This window comes from Microcebus murinus, chromosome 1 (assembly GCF_040939455.1).
Source record: "Microcebus murinus isolate Inina chromosome 1, M.murinus_Inina_mat1.0, whole genome shotgun sequence".
NCBI classification, from domain to species: domain Eukaryota; kingdom Metazoa; phylum Chordata; class Mammalia; order Primates; family Cheirogaleidae; genus Microcebus; species Microcebus murinus.
In genome coordinates this window covers 8381743-8401513 of record NC_134104.1, presented here as the reverse complement: position 1 = coordinate 8401513, position 19771 = coordinate 8381743, and the positions used below count along the sequence as shown (strand labels likewise).

Sequence of the window (19771 nt, the reverse complement as noted above, 5' to 3'; positions counted from 1 at the left end):
TGCTAAAAGTCTCCAGGACCTTTTCTTTTTCCATCTCTCCACTTTGCTTCCAACCTAGGCCAAACATGCCAGGCCTGTCCCTTGTCAGGTTCAACTCTAGCTGCCTCTCTCCAGCTTGGATGGGGTCAAAGGACATCCCTGGGCAGGGCTGCATCAATGCTAGAGTGGAGTCAGCTTCACCCAGAGTCTTTGGGCTGAGAGGGGAGAATGAGGTACCATAATGGAAAAATGGGGGTGTAGCCAGAATAGAAGGGTAAGTACAAGTGGGCGCTGGGCGGTGAGAACAAGAGATGTCTCCTATACTGAATCACTTTTTGTACCCTGCAGGCCACATGGCCCTATGTTTCTCTTCATTTCTGGAAATTCCCTACCTATTATTATCTTGTGTTAATTCTTATGGTTGAATTCAAAAATAGATCGCTCCCACCAAAAAAAGTTAAAGCTTGTATTAGATTGCATTGAATTTATAGATTGGTCTCAGGAAAAAGATACTCTCACCATATTAAGCATATTGAGTCATCCTATTCAAACACAAGGAATAATCCTCTATTTCCTTGAGTCTTCATTATTTTCTCTCAGGAGGGTTTTAAAACCATACAGGTCCTGCATACCTCCCAAGTTTCTTCCTTGAGCTTTAAAAAAATTAATAAGCTTTACATTTTTGAGCAGCTTTAGGTATGCAGAAAGCATGGGGTGTCCTCATATACCTCCTCACTCCCCCTGCCATGGGTGTGGTACGGTTGTCACAATTGATGAGTCAGTACTAATACATTGTTGTTAACCCTAACATAAAGTTTACAGTTTACGTTAGGGTACACTCTTTGGGTCGTACATTCTGTGAGCTTTGACACATGTATATAATGACGTGTTTTCACCACTACAGCATCATACAGAATAGTTTCACTGCCCAGAAAATCCTGGGGACTACTTATTCATCCCTCTCTTCTCCTTGAGCCCCTGGCAACCACTGATCTTTTTGCTATACCCATAGTTTTGTCTTTTCCAGAATGTCATGTAGTTCGAGTCATACAGTATGCAGTGTGAACTAAAATAAAATCTTAAGCCACCCAGCTGACTGAATGCCCCCCCCCTTGGCCACGGAGACCCTCAAGCTGAATAGCTGGCCATGAGAAGGGAGGTCAGACATGCCTCGTCATACTTGTTTTGGAGTTATTTTTTGTAACGGTATGATACAAAATCATTAAGAAGCCTACGGCCATGTAAGACAAAGGTTAAACCACACCTGCAGGTCAATAATTTATCTAACAGATCAGTTGAATCTTGGTATGTGTCCGGTATATGTCAGTGACTTGTCTTTGATGAACAGAGTACCTTATCTTAACTTAAAAACATTCCAAGCCTTTAGACAAAGCTTCATTTCTTTAACCAATTACAAATCAAAGAATCTCTAAACCCACCTATAACCTATAAACTCCTGCTTTGAGATGTCCTGCCTTTTTGGGCCAAACCAATGTATGCCTTCCATGTGTTGATTTATGACTTCATGTGTAATTCCTGTCTCCCTGAAATGTATGAAACCAAACTCTAAGCCAACCATGGGGAGACCACTTGTTCAAGGCTTCTTGGGCATGGCTCTCCGGGCCATGGTAGCACATACTTGGCTCAAAATAAATCTCTTTAAATTATTAATATTATACAGAGTTTGGGTTCTATTCTGTTCACAATAATTTTCCAGATTGACTTCTTTCCCTATGCATTTAAGATTCCTCCCTGTCTTTGTGGCTTGATAGTTCATTTCTTTTTACCACTGAATAATATTCCATTGTATGAATATACTGCAGTTTATCCATTCTTTGGGATTAAAAAATATATTTGGGCGTTGATGTTATAAATGAAAATATCTTTTCAGTAATGACTTCTAAGTTGCTATGATGGTTGTTCACTATTATCTCTTAGCTCCAAACTCACCCTTCTATGGCTTTGTGATGCTGAGAAACTACACTTCTCTTCTGAAGGCTGAGTGCACATTGTGGTCACCGTGCTCCTGCGGGGCCCGGGGAGTTGGCTGTGCCTGTGTGCTCACCCTGAGGCAGCCTCCTCGCACCCTTGGGTGCCAGGGCACGAGCCCCGGCTGGACAGCACTGTCCTCCGAGGCCTGGGCCAGCTCTGCAGACCTGTCCTCTGAGCTTCCAGACCTCTCAGCCTCTTCCTTGGCCTCCCTAGTCCTCCATGACAGCTGCTTCTTGCCATTACTTTCTCTGTGTTATTCCACTGTCTCCATATGAGTTTCCTGTGGCCACTGTAACAAACCATCACAAATGCAGTGGCTTAAAACAATGCAAATGTATTATTTTATAGGTCTGGAGGTTGGAAGTTCAACACCCATCTCACTGGGCTCCAATTGAGGTGTCGGCAGGCTGCAATCCTTCTGAAGGCTCTAGGGGAGAATCTGTTTCCTGTGTTTTCCATTTTCACCCGCCTTCCTGGGCTCATGGCCCCCTCCTCCACCTTCAAAGCCAGCTATGAGGGGCCAAGCGCGCCTCATGCTGCCATCTCTCTGGTTTTGCCGCTCCTGCCTCCTTCCTACTCTTACAAAGAATTTGTGATGACATTGGGCCTATCCGGTTATTCTCCGTGTTTTAAGGTCAGTGCATGAGCAGCCTTAATTCCGTCTGCAACCTCGGCTCTCCCTTACCACGTAAGCGCATGTGTTTGCAGGCTCTGAGCATTACCATGGGCATTTTAAGGTTGGGGGGGGTCTTTCTTTTGTCCACCACAGTCCCCTTTTCACTTCTTCAATGCCTGTTTGGCCAATTCCCTATATCAACTCCTCTCATGATAACTGGCACAGTTTCTGTTTTCCAAATCGGATCCTGTCTGATCCTGTTACTATTGTTATTGCTTGTTGTATGAAAGCTTTAAAACTACCTGTCTATCCATCCATCCATTCTTTAACCAGTCATCTTATTGAACTAGACTTTCCAGGCATATAACCATATCATCAGGAAATAAGTAAAATTTCCCCATCTATTTATTTATTTATTAAATTTCAGAATATTATGGAGGTACAAACATTTTGATTACATATATTGCTTTTGCATCGCTCAAGCCAGAGCTACAACTGTGCCCATCCCCCATTAGTTATGCACTGCACACCCATTAGTTATGAATTTACCCATCCCCTCCACCCTCCTCCTACCTGCCCCACACCCGATGAGTATTACTTCCATGTGAGCACCTAAGTATTGATCATTTAGTATCAATTTGATGGTGAGTAAATGTGGTCCTTGTTTTACCATTCTTGTGATACTTTACTTCGAAGAATGGGCTCTAGCTCCACCAAGGATAATGCAAAAGGTGCTAGATCACCATTGCTTTTTATGGTTGAGTAGAACTCCATAATATACCTATACCACATTTTATTAATCCACTCATGTATTGATGGGCACTTGGATAGCTTCCACATTTTTGCAATTGTGAATTGTGCTGCCATAAACATTCGAGTGCAGATGTCTTTATTATAAAATGACTTTTCTTTTTCCTGTGGGTAGATGCCTAGTAGTGGGATTGCTGGATCAAATGGTAGTTCTGTTTTTAGTTCTTTGAGGTATCTCCATACTACTTTCCATAGAGATTGTACTAGTTTGCAGTCCCACCAGCAGTGGAAGAGTGTTCCTCCCCCCCCTGTTTTCAAGGATTTATTTTTCTTATTGATTCTCTTGTTCATTGTTATGGTCCAACATTTCCCAAATAATGTTCAATTACAGAGGAGGTGGGTGTCCTTGTTTTGTTCCTAATATATGTGTACATGCCCACAAGTGTACATAAAATATATTAACATCTTAAAGAAGTTTTAACCCAATCATTTTATTAAAAAGCATCTTTCAATTTTTTAAAACACCTTTTACTCTTAAACTTACTTATTATTTTTGAATATTTAATACATTCCCATGGTTCAAAATTCAAAAGGTACATAAGGCTATAATAAGGCCGAGTGCCGTGGTCACGCCTGTACTCCCAGCACTTTGGGTGGCTGGGGTGGGAGGAGTGCTTGAGCCCATGAGTTCCAAACCAGTAAGGGTAGCAGAGTGAGACTACTGTCTCTACAAAAAATAAAAAAAAAAAAACATTACCAGACATGGTGGCTTGCACTTGCATAGAAAGCATTGGTTCTTTGAAAGTTGGGCAGAATTGCCATCAAACCATCTGAGCAAGAAGCTATTATGGGGGAATAGTTCATTGACAGCTTTTTCAATTTTTACCAAAAATCTTTGAAAAATTTTACCAAAAATCTTCCATCCTTTTTTTAGTCAATTTGAATAAGATATCCTTTCCTAGAAGACCATTCGCTAGCATAGAGTGGCCTCCATATTGTCTTATAATTATTTCCCTTACTTAATCCTTATGTTATGTATTTGTGCTCCCCTATTCCTGTCTTTTTAAAAAACGATCAAGCTAGTTTGTGGTCTTTCTACTTCATTTTTCAAAAGGAACTAAATCTTGAATTCATTATCAATTCTTCTGTTTTTTTCTCCTTCTGTTTTCTTTAAGTTTTGTATTAATTTTTCTAAGTTCCCCCAAATTCTCTATTAGTTTTTGCATTCTATAACGTGTTTAAGGATGTGATTATTATTTTACCTTCAGCATTGACCCTATCCCCTGGGGTTTTGACATATAATATTCTCATTATTTTAATTTCCTAGATAGGCTGCAGTTGTAGTTTGATTTCCTCTTTAAAACAAGGAAAAATGAGATTTTTTTTTTATATTTCCAATACGTTGAGTATTAATTTTTTTGCTTCAACTTTATTATTTTTAGTTTTATTATAGCTTGAGAATGTGGTTTCTATTTCACTTCTTGAAATATATTGAGGTTTCCTTTGTGATATATTATAAAATTATGTAGTCTTCTATTAGTTTTGAAAAGAGAATATATTATATTTTTCTTTTCAGGACACAGAATTAGATATACATATATGGTATAAGATACATGTACAGTGTAAGGTCTATTATTCAGACATCAATAACTTTTTTTCTTGATGATACGGACTTACTATTAATGTGTTTCTGTCACTTTTTTCTGGTTCACGAGAAATATCTTTTCACTGTGGATTATAAAGTTCATCATGATGAAGTGAGCCTTGTTATAACTAACTGATTTTTCCTTGAATTCAGCTTTCTCTGACATGAATATTATACACTCTCCCTTGCTTTCTTTTTATTTAGGTACTATCATTTTACCTGTTATTTTGCTTATAACTTGACTTTTGGCTCTTCTGAGCCACTTTGTTTTAATATATTAGCATATACTTAGAGTTTGCTTTTTTAATGTGAAAATTTTTACCTTTTAAGTTTCTTTGATTATAATTGATTACCTGTATCTGAAAGTGCATGCTCTCTCTCTCTCTTTCTCTCTCTATGTGTATTTTTATTACTTTCTTGCAAAACATGTGGCATGCGATTGTAGTCCCAGGTACTTGGGAGTCTGGGGCAGGAGGATCACTTGAGTCTAGGAGTTTGAGGTTGCAGTGAGCTATGATGATGCCACAGTACTCTAGCCCTGGGGGAAAGAGCACCACCCTGTTTTGAAAACAAAAACAAAAATTTCCTTGCTATTTCTTTGGTTTCTACCTTTTGTTATGTTGAGTTTTTCTCTCCTTTGGATTATGAAGGCATAAGTCTTTGGGGCTCTACTAGCAGTTACTTTTACAACTTTAAATAGTATGCTGAAACCTATTTTTAAAAATAATGTATCAATTTTAATAACTCAACCATCTTTTTCTATTTTTTCATATAAAAGATGAGAAAATTAGTATTCTTGGACCAGCTATTCCTCTCTTCTCTAATCTTATTTTATTTTTTATTTTCTTGTTCTGGAGTTTTTGTTCAACTTTGTATCATTGTCAATTAAAAATAATAAAATAATCCTCTCTTTCCTGGAATTGTGATAATTGTAATTATTCTAATTGTAATTAGGATTTCTGCATTATTTGGATGTAGTTTATATATATATTTTTTTTTGAGACAGAGTCTTACCCTGTTTCCCAGGCTAGAGTGCCATGGCATCAGCCTAGCTCAAAGCAACCTCAGACTCCTGGGCTTCGTCAATCCTTCTACCTCAGCCTCCCAAGTAGCTGGGACTACAGGCATGCGCTACCATGCCCAGCTAATTTTTTCTATATATTTTTTAGTTGGCCAATTAATTTTTTTCTATTTTTAGTAGAGACAGGGTCTCACTCTTGCTTAGGCTTGTTTCGAATTCCTGACCTTGAGCCATTCTTCCAACTCAGCCTCCCAGAGTGCTAGGATTACAGGTGTGAGCCTATATTTAATAGACTGGCCTATATTTAAGATTCAATGCTTAGTCCATATTTTTCATTGTATGGTGACTACACTGCCGAGTTATTTTTAAGTAGATTTTTTTCAATTTTATTGAGGTATACTTGAAGTGTACTAAACTGCACATATATAAAGTGTATAGTCTGATCCATTTATGTACACACACTCACATGAAACCATCACTGCCGTAAAGATAACAAATATTTCCATGTGAGCAAAAACATGATGCTCTATATAGATTAGAGGACAATTCCAGTATCCAAGGCATAGCTGATTTTATAGACCTAAACAATACAGTAAGGCAAATTGAATAGAAAAAAAAAATTTAAAGAGTGGAATAGCATTTCCTGAAGTGAAGGAAGACATAAATGTGTACATTGAAGGAGTCCTTCATTATCATAAAGAACTACAAAATCAGAGTGAAATTATTAAAAGGCAAACTATTAAAAGGAATATGGCAAAAATCAAGTTATGTACAAAAAAATTAATCTAACTTGAGATTTGTTATTAGCAATTAGAGATTTGTTATTAGCAAAATGAAAGAGGAACATGGAACAATGTCTATAGAGGGTTTTGTTTGAAGGATTCTGTAGTATCCAGTTTTCCATAACCAGTCAAGTTTTCATTCATGTGACAAGCCCACAGAGAGATGTTATCATACAGTCAGGGAGTTATGAACTACATCCTTCATTTTGTCTTCCCTAAAATATGCTTTACTACAGCTAACATCATACTATATAGTGAAAGACCAAGTCGTTTACCCCTGAGATTGGCAATAAGTATGCTCACTTTCAACGCTTATGTTCCACATGGTTCTGGAGGTTATAGACATTGCAATAGGCAGGGAAAAGGTGAAAAAAAGGCATAAACATAAGAAGTGACAAGGTATAATTATCCCTCTTTGTATTTTCTGGAGTTTTATGTAACTGGAACCATGCAGCAGTTACCTGGGGTGGAGAGAGGAATGGATTGCAAAAGGGGTATGATAAACTTTCGGAGGTGATAGAAATGCTTGATATCTTGATTGCTCAAAAATAATATGGGTGGCCCGGTGCCGTGGCTCACACCTGTAATCCCAGCATATATGGGAAGCTGAGGTGAGAGGATCACTTGAGCCCAGGAATTTGAGACCAGCTTGGATAACATAGCAAGACCCCATCTCTACAAAACAAATAGAAAAATTAGCCAGGTGTGGTGGCCCGTGCCTGTTGTCCCAGCTGCTCAGGAGGCTGAGGTGGGAGTATTGCTTGAGCCCAGCAGTTTGAGGCTGCAGTGAGCTATGATGATGCCACTGCACTCCAGCCTGGGAAACAGAGAAAGACTCTGTCTGTTAAAAAGATAAATGGGTGGAATTTCCCTTTCCTGTTTTCCTGAGCACTGTTTGAATTCTCTCTTTAGGTCTTCAGTTGCTTTAGTGTTTGGGAGGAAAACTGAGGCTTTGGATGTTCTAGAAACTCTGGGCCTGTGGCTTCTCTCTGAATGTGTCGACTCCATGGGAAATCGGTTGTTGTGTGCATGTGGGATAGCCTTTGGATTGCAGTTTGGTTTTCTGCACTGGGTGAGGCAGTCGCTCCAGTGAGAAGTGGAGTTGGGTGATGCCTGGCAGCCTGGCTTGCAGACTTTTGTCCTGTGTATGAGCACTTCCTTTTGTCCGACAGTCACTACTTGTCTGCAGCTGTGGAGTATGTGTGTCTTCAGATCTCCCCAGCTGGGAAACCAGGCCTCTCTGGGAAGTTGACATGAGAGCAGAAACATGAAGGAAGGAACGGCATGAGCCATTGGAAGATATTAGGGAAGAGCATTCCAGGCAGAGGGAACAGCAGACATGAGACCCTGAGCTGGGGAAAGCTTGATGCTGCTTAGTTGAGAGCCTTTTCTTTCTGCCTTGCTGATCTGCATAAGCCCACTCAGGGGACCTCTTGGGGTGGGGAAAACCCTTCCGAATCCTCTTCTTTTCCTTTGCCAACACTCACTGTGCTCAGGAGCTCCTAGTGTGTCCATTCTCACTGATATCTGGCCAGTGGTCTTTGAAGTTTATGATAAGAGGCTGGGGCCTTTCATAATTTCAGATGAAATAGAGTTTTCTTTCTCATGGGACTAACGGTTATCAATGGTCCTCTTGTCCTTTGGCTTCCGAGTTCACATGTGTGTGTTCCACGCTGTGCCAGCCCAGCCACAGAACTCAATGTTTCTTCAGTTTCCTCTCAAATATTCTCTGTTGCCCAAAGGCATTAACAATTTTACAAATTTTACTGGAGGTTTTGTAGAGAGACTGAGTAGAGAGTTACAGCCTGTGCTCCTTTGCGAACGACTGAAAAATCCTCCTTAGATGTTTTACTCGCTAAGTGGTGCTGCCACTTGGCGATTTCTCTTCCTCTGAGGGTGGCCAGAGAGGAGCACAGGGCTGTCAGTGTCCCTCCCCGCTGCAGTCCCAGGCTGTGAGCTCCCTTCCTCCTCCCTGGCCATTTTCAAAAAATTGAGATGACGGTTGGGCATGGTGGCTCACGCCTATAATCCTAGCACTCTGGGAGGCTGAGGTGGGAGGCCTGTTTTGTATTCTGGGGATATAGTAGTGAAATTCTCTCCACTAATGGTGCTTCATTCTAGAAGCTGGAGAGAAACAATAAAACAGATAGGGTGGGAGTAAGTGCCATGAAGACAGTGAAAAAAGGTGATGTAAGCAAGTGACACTGAGGAGGTGACATTTGAGCTGAAACCTTGTTAATGCAAAGTAGCTATCCACTGATGGTTCTTGGAGAAACTACAAGGTCACCTCTGCTCTGGGAGCAGAGGCTTTGTGATGTGGCAGTACATGACATTTCTGAGGGTTCTTGTTCATTACAAGTAGAGTACACAGTGTCTCCTGGATGTTTATGAATGGAAAGGCCTTGCTCGTGGATCAAGGTTAGCTCCTGTGGTAAGGGTAGCTGATAATTTTTTTTTTTTTTTTTTTTTTTTTTTAGACAGGGTCTTGCTCTGTCACCCAGGCTAGAGTGCAGTGGCATCATCATAGCTCACTGCAACCTACAACTCCTGGGGTCAAATGATCCTTCTGCCTCAGCCTCCTGAGTAGCTGGGACTACAGGTGCATACCACCACACCTGGCTAACTTTTTAATTATTTATAGAGATGAGGATCTTGCCTTGTTGTCCAGGCTGGTCTTGAACTCCTGGCCTCAAGCAATCCTTCTGCCTCGGCCTCCTAGAGCAGTGGGATTATGGGTGTGAGCCACCGCGCCCAACAGCCAAGAGTGTTCTCCTATTGCATAGGCTGCCAGGCAGTGTGAGACCCGAGTCCATCCTGCAGTCCGCCCCTGGTTTGCCCTTTTGGTGCCGTTTCCTCTCCACCCTCGGGCACGTGAACTTGCTGGGGTATGAGTCATTTATGTAGTCGTGCAAGTCCAGGCTATTCACTAGTCTTGCAAGGAAGAACTCATGGTTCCTGCCTTGCCTGTTCCCCTTCCCATTAGAATATGAACTGGTCCTGCACACACAACAGTGAACAACATGGACATAATCTCTGAACTCAGACCCTGGAGTCTAACTGAGGAGTCAGGAGCAAAAGTACGTTCAAATTCCTAAAATAGTCATACACTTGCTGAGAAAAACTGTGAGGGTGATGGATGGTGTGCTGAGACAGACTGACAGCATTGTGGGCTGCTTTGAATGAGGAGCCAGTTGTCTTTCTGTATTTCTGGGTATTTCTCCCTTTCTGGGTGTCTTTCAGAATCTTCTTTTCCTCTGATGTTCTGAACTTCCACGAGGATGTACCTTAGTTCTTAGTATGGATCTTTGTTCATTCACCCTGTCTGATGAATGGCTTGTTAAGCCATTTCAATGGGGAAATTTTATTTCATCATTTTAAAGGTAATTTCCACTCACCCATTTCTTTTAATCCTTTCTCTCAGGAACTCCTGTTTGTCAGATGTTTGAAATCCTACAATGAAGTCCTGTGTCTTTCATCTTTTAGTGCCTGGTTCCCTTCAATTTATATTTTAATCATTGTTATACTCTGATATGTTTTCTCTATATTCCAACCCTTCTATTCACTTTTTAAAATGTATTTATTTTATTTTATTTAAAACTTTTAAATATTCTATTTAAAAAATTTCAAGAGCTTTTTCCATCTTCTAATCTTTTTCATAGCATTCTATTCATATGGATGAAATAAGATCTTGAATTTCTCTGAGAATATCACAGAGAGATTTTAAAACATTCTCTTGGTCAGATGTGGTGGCTCCCACCTGTAATTCTAGCACTTTGGGAGGTCAAGGCAGGAGGATTACTTGAGGCAAGGAATTTGAGACCAGCCTGGGCAACATAGTGAGACCCCATCTCTACAAAATGTTAAAAAAAAAAAAATAGCTGAGCACAGTGGCACACACCTGCAGTCCCAGTTGCTCAGGAGGCTGAGGTAAGAGGATCACTTTAGCCCAGGAATTTGAAGCTACAGTGAGCTAAGATCGTACCACTGCACTCCAGCCTTGGCGACAGAGCACGACCTGGTCTCTAAGGAAAAAAAAACCAAAACACAAAAAACATTCTTTTCTCTTTCCTGAACTATCTGTTTCCTCTGGTGTCAGTTTTTTTCCTATTTTCTTTTCTTTTCTTTTTTTAAATCTTTTTTCTCTCTTTCATACTACAGGGTTTCCTCCAATGCCTGATGATTCTTTGAAGTATGAGGCAATACAGAGGCTGGCAGGGAGTGCTGCTTATAATCAGCAGAGCTTGTCAAAAGGGAAGCTTCCCTTTAGCCAGGGGGAGCGGAGTGCTGGTTTGCCCTGAGGACCTCTCAAATGCCAGAAGTGGAGGGCGACGTGGTGAAGTGCCAACACCTACACTACCAGCCTCAGGAGTCTCTCCCCACATAGAGTCCTCTCTGTGTGTGGTGGGGTGTGCGGAAGGTGAGGCAATAAACATGTAAGCACCTGGGAGCATGGCATTCTGCACTTTGAGTGCCATACTCTTCCTCTTCTGCTGCTTTTTGAGTGTCCCTAGGGTCTGCCTGCCAGGTCAGCTCTCGCAATTGCAGACCTTCCACTTGTACTTTGGGCTTGTACTCCCAGCTGTACCTCCTGCCACCCTGATTCAGAAATCATATTTTTCACATCAGCTTTCTGTCTCCAATAATTAAAAAAAAAACAAAACTGATGTCCTTTCTCCCATTGTCTTTGCTGTTATATTCTTTTATTAATTACTATTATTTTAATGGGGCCTGAGAGGGATGGGCATTTAAACCCATGGACTTAGTCTGCTGTCTTGATTTAAAAGCCCCCAATTTAGAAAGATTTACTTTGGCTGTTCTATGAGAAGGAAGTGGAAAGATGAATAGTATTCTAGAACTGTCCAGAATTGTCATGACCCTTTCATCATTAGAAAATGAACTTCTTTAGCCATGATAATATTTTTTGCTCTGAAATCTACTTTGTGTGATATTAATATAGCCACTTCATCTTTTAAAAAATTAGTGTTAATATTGCATATTTTTGCATGCTTTTACTTTTAAAAGTAAAAGTAAAAATATATTGCATATTTTTGCATGCTTTTACTTTACATTGTGTCTTTATTTATTTTATTTTATTTTTTAGAGACAGGGTCTTGCTCTGTTGCCCAGGCTGGTGTGCAATGGTGCAGTCAGAGTTCACTGCAATCTTGAATTCTGGGGCTCAAGCAATCCTCTGATTAGGAGGACTGCTCCTGATTTTGTCCAGTGCCTAAGAGCCCATCCCTTTTCATGAGTGGAGGTTTACCTGGTTTCATTAGGAGAGTCAATAATAGACAGCAAAGACAGACACATGGAATGAATACCCCTATGTAACTACCTCCCAGGTCAAGAGATGGAATATTACCAGCAACACAAGCCATCTCACACTTCACACTCTCTCCCGATTACAAAAGTAATCATACCCATTTACACTCCTCGTGGAATGTAAGTTGCTGCACCTCTTTGCTGACACTTGATATCATCAAGTCTCTTACATTTTAGCCATTCTAGAGGGCATGTAGTGGCCTCCTGATTAGCCTCAGCCTCCTGATTAGCCAGGACTAGAGGTGTGCACCACCATGCCCAGCTAATTTTTAACTTTTTTTTTTATAGATGGGGTCTTACTATGTTACTCAGGCTGGTTTCGAACTCCTAGCCTCAAGTGATCCTCCTGTCTTGGCCTCCCAAAATTCTGGGATTACAGGAATAAGCCACTGCACCCAGTCTGTGTCTTTATTTTATTTTTTAATTTTTTATTTTATTTTTTTATTTTTTGAGACAGAGTCTCACTTTGTTGCCCAGGCTAGAGTGAGTTCCCTGGCATCAGCCTAGCTCACAGCAACCTCAAACTCCTGGGCTCAAGCAATTCTGCTGCCTCAGCCTCCCAAGTAGCTGGGACTACAGGCATGTGCCACCATGCCCAGCTAATTATATATATATATATTAGTTGGCCAATTAATTTCTTTCTATTTATAGTAGAGATGGGGTCTTGCTCTTGCTCAGGCTGGTTTCGAACTCCTGACCTCAAGTAATCCACCCTCCTCAGCCTCCCAGAGTGCTAGGATTATAGGCGTGAGCCACCGCTCCCGGCCTGTGTCTTTATTTTTAAGGTGGATTTCTATATAAGTAGCACATAATTGGGTCTTGCTTTTTTGTCCAGTTTGATAATCTCTGCCTTTTTATGGGTGTAATTATACCATTTACATTTAATGTGATTATTGATATGGTTAGGTTTAAATGAAGAGGATGTAACAGTTCTAGTTTATGTACCTAACAGAATTCCAAAATACAAGAAGTAAAAACTTATAGAATTGTAAGGAGAAATAGATGAATCCTTAATTTATAGTCAGATATTTTAATATCCTTCTATCAATAATTGATACAAAAATAGAAAACCAGGAGGGATGCAAAATAATTGAACAAAAAGACAGAGAAAAATGGTTAAGGAGGCAGTCTGGAGAAGTCTGGAGGGGTTGGGATCCCTATTTGTATGAAAGACTGGCTTTTGACTTGGGAGGAGAGCAGAAAGGAAGCAGGAGAAGATGGGATTAAACACGAGTAAATTTGAGGACTTGGAGATAAGATGGAGGAAGTTTACCTTCTTTAAATATGAATAAAAAGGCTTTGCTTTCATTAAAAGAAATTTAAGCTGGGTGCAGTGGCTTTGACTCAGGAGGCTGAGGTGGGAGTATTGCTTGAGCTTGAGCCTAGGAATTAGAGGCTGCAGTGAGCTATGATTATGCCACTGCACTCCAGCCTGGGTGACAGAGCAAGACGTTATCTCTAAAAAAGGGAATTTCATGCATGGATGCATGGAAGACCAGATGGTGCAGATGCTTTAGAGCACTGAGAATCATACTTCAGAGCTTCTCCCAAAAGATGCTGATTTGACCATAACCCTGACCATATTCAAGGATGGTGGTGGAATGTGTCTGTCTTTGCTGTCTATTATTGACTCTCCTAATGAAACCAGGTTAAACCTCCACTCATGAAAAGGGATGGGCTCTTAGGCACTGGACAAAATGTATTACTTTACATTTTTTTCCTCTCTTTCAGCTTCGGTGAAGACCTTGCCCTGTTTCTGGCAGTGGGTTGCGGCCTATGGTGCCCAGGCTCAGTGTGGTCCTGGGAAGTTCTGTACAAATGAATTTTTATGTTAAACCAAGTCATATGTCACGTATGTTAGAGGAGTTGCATATCTAAAGGGATTCAGTGGTGGCATTATTTTGTAAAGCACAAAACCGTGCATTCAAACACAAATCACTTGTTGAGCAGCTACCATGTGCAAGGCCAAAACAAACAAACAAAATCCCAATTATTAAGTGTCCGCCTGGATAAATGATCATGGAATGAATACACCTATGTACCTACCTCCCAGGTCAAGAGATGGAATATTACCAGCAACACAAGCCATCTCACACTTCACACTCTCTCCCGATTACAAAAGCAATCATACCCATTTACACTCCCCATGGAATGTAAGTCGCTGCACCTCTTTGCTGACACTTGATATCATCAAGTCTCTTACATTTCAGCCATTCTAGAGGGCATGTAGTGGTATCTTATTGTGGTTTTAATCAGAATCAGATTTGATTTTGGAAAAAAAAAAAGTCATGTGATATTCTTTTGCCTGGGTATTATGGAGCAATTAGTAATAGTTATAAAGATGAATGCTGAATTTCATAACAGAAGTATCTGTGGAGCTATAGATGGAAAAAGAGGATACCGTACCACTCGGAGGGGTGTCTGAGATGTCCCCACTGTGTGTGTATGTGTGTGTATCGGGAGAGGGCTTGGATCAGGTCCTGTCCCGGCTCAAGGACTTCCAAGTGTAGCACGGGGTCTCCCCATTCTCACAGCCTCTTCTCTACCCTGCCCACTGCCTCCGACCCAGGCTCAGCAAGGTCAGGGCAAGCTCCTACCCAAGGCAGGCATCAGCTTCTTCAGACACCTGTTGAAGCCACTAGACCAGAACTCCCCTGTGTTTTCCTGACTGCTAAATCTTACCTTCTTGTTATTTATTATGCTGGATAGGAAACCTATGCAAATGCTTTATTTTGGAAAAATGCTTGGGATGACTTAAAAAAAAATCCCAGACCTCCCCAGAGAGGGAGGCAGCTAATGCTCCCAGCAGGCGCTGGTGGGCTGCCCTGGCAGGATGGAAAGATCGAGCCAGTTAATCATTTCCCCAGCGGGGACAGGGAAGGTGATGAGCTTTTAAATAGAAATCCCCCAGGAGACAGGAATTAAGTGTACATTGTCCCGGGTTGGGGGGGGGGTGAAGCAGGCACAGCGAGGTGAGGTGAGGAAGAGGCAGGTGATTAGCCTCCCAGGGGCGGGCCCTCCCTGATTTATGGGGTGACCTCCACTGGCCTTTCCCAGGCAGGAAATGGGCTGTTTACTATGCCTTTCCCCTGCCACACACCTGCAAAAGCCAGTTGGTAGTATTTTAAAATAATTTACTAGAATGAAGTTTCTGTGTTTTCCTTTGGATAGTTGCCCAGTAATTGGCTTTGTGCTTTTGATTCAAGAAATGGCTTAAAATATGCAGGACCTTAGAATTTAGTATTTCTCTTTTCTCTCTCTGTCTCTGTGGCTTACTTTCTGTCCCTGTCTCTGTCCCTGTCCCTCTCTGTCTCATAAGCACGAGTATACACACACCTGTGTCTCTGCTTAGGCAAGAAAGGGATCCTTGCTATAGGAGGAGACATGGGGCAGCTCTTCTTTTAAATCCTCAAAGTCTTAATTAAATCTGTTTAATGCATTTGCCATTCCCCCTGGGGCTTCTCTGTTCTCGCCCACAGTGCCCATTAAATCACAGAGCATTGCCAGTTCTAATTCCATTTGTCTGAAATTGGCACTTCTGCCAGAAGAAATGTACAATTGGCTTGCCTTTGCTCTCGGCCTGCCTTGGGGCAGCAAGACCCTCCCAGGGACTCTACCTCTTCGCTCCCTCCCTCCAATCTTCAGATCTGCCATGACAGCTGTGGTACCTGCCCATGGGGCCTGAAGCCCTGACCCAGGTATCTGATTCTGTTTATAATAGAAATACTGCCTTCAAGGCACTACTGAGATGGCTGTTACGGTACACACATGACAAACCACCATGTAGGCTCATCGTTGTAATCCTGGACAAATAGGGGCAAGGATGCTCACAATGAGTGACAGACCCAGGTTTCTGCTGTCGTCTGGAATGGTGCTCCGCTCCACCCAGACACACACACCTGCTCCCAGACACACACACCTGCTCCCAGACATACACACCTGCTCCCGGACACACACACCTGCTCCTGGACACACACACCTGCTCCCGGACACACACACCTGCTCCCGGACACACACACCTGCACCCAGACACACACACCTGCTCCAGACACACACACCTGCTCCAGGACACACACACCTGCTCCCGGACACACACACCTGCACCCAGACACACACACCTGCTCCAGACACACACACCTGCTCCCAGACACACACACCTGCTCCCAGACTCACACACCTGCTCCCAGACTCACATACCTGCTCCCAGACACACACACCTGCACCCAGACACACACACCTGCTCCCAGACACACACACCTGCACCCAGACACACACTTGCTCCTGGACACACACCCCTGAGGCCCTTCACTGAACAGTCACTTATGTGTGGGAGGAAATGGGAATTTTCAGTTGCATGAACATCTTCTCATGGTGCAGGGGCTGTAAGCAAATCTTCAAATCACTCCTTTGAGCAAACTGCTTTCCTCTTCTCTGTCCCGGTGCTCCCATCTGTGCAAGGCAGGTGATAATGGTGCTGACCTCTGTGTCACTGTGAAGGTCAAAGGACGTAGTTTAGTGCAGGTGATCGTCCCTCCTCCTCAACAAGGCTCTGCCCTTGGCTTGCAGGACATTTCGGTTCCCCTCGCTCACTGGGTATTCCTCATCTGGCTGGACCCTCGCCCTGCTGGCCTCGGATGTGGCGCTGCCCTGGGCTCTGGCCCTGGTCTCTCTGCGTCCTCATCTGGATTCGCTTCTAGCTGCATGATTTAAACACCATCCCTGGGCTGATGGCTCCCGAGCTGATCTCTCCAGCTCTATGTACCTAAGTACCGCTTGGCATCTCCACTCGAGGCAGCTCAGACCAATCACATATACAACAGACGTGATTTACCTCCCCAAAACCTATTCTTTCCAGAACCTTCTTCAATTCAGAAAATGGTAACCCCCTTCTTCCAGCTCATCTAGTTTCAAATCTTGGAGCCATCCTTAAAGCCTCTTTTTTTGTTTTCATCCCTAACACTGCCATCAGTAAACCCTATGAGCTCTACTTTAGACACGTTCCTTGTCTTCTCACCTCTCCACAGCTACCACCTGGTCCAGACCCACATCCACTGCCAGGACTGTTGCCATCTGTGCTGTCCCTTTTGTCTACAGTAAAGGACAGAGGGACCAAGGCAAGGAGAAGGATGGCATTATGGGCAAGTGTGGGGCTTTGGGGCCAGGATTTTAGAGGGCAAGTCCTGTTTCCATCTTTGGTTTCTTACTATTAAGTAATTGAGTCTTTTTTTTTTTTTTTTTTTTTTTTTTTGAGACAAAGTCTTGCTTTGTTGCCCGGGCTAGAGTGAGTGCTATGGCATCAGCCTAGCTCAAAGCAACCTCAGACTCCTGGGCTCAAGCGATCCTCCTGCCTCAGCCTCCCGAGTAGCTGGGACTACAGGCATGTGCCACCATGCCCGGCTAATTTTTCCTATATATATTAGTTGGCCAATTATTTTCTTTCTATTTTTAGTAGAGACGGGGTCTCACTCAGGCTGGTTTGGAACTCCTGACCTCGAGCAATCCACCTGCCTCGGCCTCCCAGAGTGCTAGGATTACAGGCATGAGCCACCGTGCCCGGCCTAAGTAATTGACTCTTATACAGATTTTGAATGTAGTTTTCAAAATATTTCTGCCGGGGGCCACAGTGACTTACATGAAAACAGAGTCCCTGGGAGATTTCAGGGACTTTTTATTTCAAAAGGCTAAACTCATGAAAGCAATGTGGGTATGTGGGGGAGGAGGGGGAAACGTCAGGTGCTTTGAGTACAAGAGGAGAGTGGAGCCATCTCAGGAGGTGGCTTCCCAGAGACTGGGAAATAGGTTGTTATTTTCTCCAGGGTCCCACAGGGTGGAATATTCCAGTGCCCATTTACATGATGGATGAGGAACATTGGGAGCCCCTGAGCTGTCAAGGCTTCGGGGTGGCCCCAAGCACTGAGGACAGGTCTCCCATCCCTTCCAAATCCAGGGCCTGCCCTAGTGCTGGCCCAGAGAGCTCTTACCTGTAGGACGAGGGGACCGGAAAACATGGCTGACCTTAGATACACATTTTTTTCATCCAGACTTTAGACTTTTCTGAATCAGAGCCAAATTTGATTTGATTTAGAGAAACAAAGAAATGAAGCATTTCTTAATCCACAGGGGTCATGTTGTAAATTTATACCTGTAACAGTTTCCTGGAAAACATGAGTCTGACTCATGTTGACTTTTCATTTTGAAATTTAGGATCGTGTGTCATGCCTCCAAAAGGAGACCATACGTTTGCCAAAAGAATGTTGGTTAAGACTTCCTACTCCTGGTGCTTTGGGCAGAACTAGGAATCTACTGGATGGCCATTGCTGTCGTGGGGCGAAAGAGGGGCTGAGAGGACCTCAGGTTCACGTGAGAGCAGGAGAGCAGAGGAAAGCTGGGAACGGCATTCCCACACTGTTTCCTGGAGAGGAAATCAAGGTTTGTTTGGATCAACTTCCTGTTTTAGCTGGCCAGCTGTAGGATGGAGCCATCGTATGTCCCTTCCTGAGTCCCATGGAGATTCAAACTTGGGCCTCTGGGTCTGACATTACCTTTCATCCAAGCCAGGATCCAGTTAACAGAAGCTTAGTGGAGTGATAGTTCTAGAAAGAGCCAAATATGATCATGCAACAATTCTCTCAATTATTTGCAAATGGACAAAAATGTCATTAGACTATAGGTCATGCCCCTATTTGAGTTAATATACTCTCCCCTTTCTTACCTGTCTGGGTTTGAATTCTGGGTCTTTTACTCACTTTCTCTGTGATCTGTACAAGCAACTCAATCTCTTTGTGCTTTAGTTTCGTCCTTTGCAAACCAAGGTTAAGAATAGTATTGACCCCACTGGGTTCTCATTTATCTTACTGGATCAAATTAACAAACGAAAAGTATGCCTGGCACATAGTAAGTGCTCAATTAATTATCATCGCCATTATTCGTCTTTCACCTGCATAGGGGAGAGAGATGTATTTTAGTTTAGTAGTGATCAAATTCAGAGAAAGTTTTTAAAAAGTAATTTTCTCTTTCATTTGTAATAGTTCTATTAACTAGAATAACTTCTCTGAACACAATCCAGATGGTGACCATCCAGTAAGGACTGATGGAATGTCATTCTGTTTGTAGAAAGTTTTATTTCTCTTCTTTATTGATTCACATTTACTCATTTTTATAATTTAAAGGGTAGATTAAAATTGCTGTTTCATCATACCTAAGTGATAATTTCTCTGACCTCAATGCCTGGCTTAAATCACAGCCTGTTTAGCTTCTTTGGGGTCAGATAAATGCCAAGACATGTGGCACCCCCTCCTTCGAGAGGAGTCGCACTTCACTTCCCTACATACAGTGACAGCTGGGGCCCTGGTGTCCCTACTCCAACAGCCTTGAGCATGGAGGGATTTCACATAACGGCCACTTTGTGTGCGGGCCGCAGGCTCAGCCCTTCCGCAGCCCGGGGTATTTCTTTCCTCATTCAGATTTGCAAGCTGGGACAGAGGCATGAGCAGCCTGTGTGCTGTCAGCAGTGGGGCAAGGATGTGAGCCCGTGTGGACGTGAGGGCGGGTCCCGGCTCCCTGGGCTCATGGGGTGTGTGTGTGTCACCATGCACAGCTCTCTGACTGTGTGACTCAGGGCACCGCTAGAGAGGACGTCAGGGTTCTCAGAGGAGTCGGGCCTC

General features: G+C 42.7%; 1 long non-coding RNA gene across 1 annotated transcript in view; it reads left to right on the top strand.

The window, feature by feature from the left end:
• Positions 1 to 19771, top strand: part of LOC109730184 (uncharacterized) — a 50944-nt gene that overhangs the window by 1793 nt on the left and 29380 nt on the right. The window lies entirely within an intron of this gene.